This window comes from Microtus ochrogaster, chromosome 2 (genome assembly GCF_000317375.1).
Source record: "Microtus ochrogaster isolate Prairie Vole_2 chromosome 2, MicOch1.0, whole genome shotgun sequence".
Classification (NCBI taxonomy): Eukaryota; Metazoa; Chordata; class Mammalia; order Rodentia; family Cricetidae; genus Microtus; species Microtus ochrogaster.
The window spans coordinates 48005112-48006503 of NC_022010.1; the positions used below are offsets into that span (position 1 = coordinate 48005112).

Genomic DNA, 1392 nt, shown 5'->3' on the forward strand with positions numbered 1-1392 from the left:
CAGCCCGAAAAGCAGTCAGGGTTCCCAAGATCTCAAGAACAATGGCAATGGGTTTCTGATCCTACTGCACGCACTGGCTTTGTGTGTCTTGCTTTCTATTCAAGTCTGCTTGCTTCCTGTTGCTGAGTGACTGCCAGGACAGCTTCAGCCTTAAGTCATACACCTGTTTGTCTTCAGAACACCTGGAGATTGTAACCAAGCCCCGTAATCACCCCATGATCGCTGGGCCCATCTTCTCTTTATCTTGCCAGTGTGTGGCACTGGTAAGTGAGGTGTTTTACGTTCTGTCAGAACTTCCCTTCCTTGATGAACTCCAGTCTGGTGAGCTAACTCTCCTGACAGTATAAACCATCCACATGAGAAGTTCAGTCTAACCCAGGGAAGCAATGAGCATTCCTCAGGCCCAACTGTTTCTTTCCTAGGTGTAGAGGAAAGAGCATGCTGGATTGAAATGCTGTGCTGCGCAACAGGAATTGGTGTGGAGCATGCTCAGACTCTGATGTTTCCTAGTAGCCATTGTAGTTTCCCAAGTTCCAGTATTTGAAAGTTCTCTCCAAATCCCACAGAGCACAGAGGCCTTTGTTTAAAGTAAAGGTGTGGGTGCTGGGCGGTGCACGCCTTTAATCACAGCACTTGGGAAGCAGAGGCAGGAGGATCTCTGAGTTCGAGACCAGCCTGGTCTATAGAGCAAGTTCTAGGACAGGCTCCAAAGCTATTGATAAACCCTGTCTTGAAACAACAACAACAAGAACAACAAACAAAAGGTAAACGTGTGGTGCATTAGGAGCTTGGTGAGCACAGAGGCGCAGGAGGCTCCCGTCAGAGGCTCACCAGGGCTCTGGTCGTACGGAGACACCTGTCTCTGGAGGAATCCAAGCACAGGTCTCCGGTGCTTGGTATTTGTTTAGAGTTCATAAAATTTACACTTGAAAAGTAGACCCACGTGCTGAAATTGTTTCAGACATACTCTTTTTTAACTCCTTTAAATGAATTGAGTACTAAAAATGCCTTAAAAAAATTCCTTCATCTCCTTTTTTGAAGGGTAACGTATTTGTAACCCCATTTAGCTGTGAGGGGCCTGTGGATGTCCTGGTGCTCATTCTATGCACTGTTGTAATAGGAGCGGCGGGGCTGCGTCCCCAGCACCCCGGCCACCTGCTAGCTTATGCCCGCCTGCTAGCTTATGCCCGCCTGCTAGCTTATGCCTGAAATAACAACACACAAACTGTATTCATTTAAACACTGCTTTGCCCATTTCTATCTAGCCTCTTCTAGGCTAATTCTCACATATTAATTTAGCCCATTTCTAATCATCTGTGTAGCACCACGAGGTGCACTTACCAGGAAGATTCTAGCCTACGTCCATCCTGGGTCGGAGCTGAATCGCTTCTG

General features: G+C 47.3%; 1 protein-coding gene across 1 annotated transcript in view; it reads left to right on the top strand.

The window, feature by feature from the left end:
- The window catches only part of Polq (DNA polymerase theta), a 73412-nt gene that overhangs the window by 59267 nt on the left and 12753 nt on the right, over positions 1-1392 (top strand). The gene's annotated exons all lie outside the window — the stretch shown is intronic.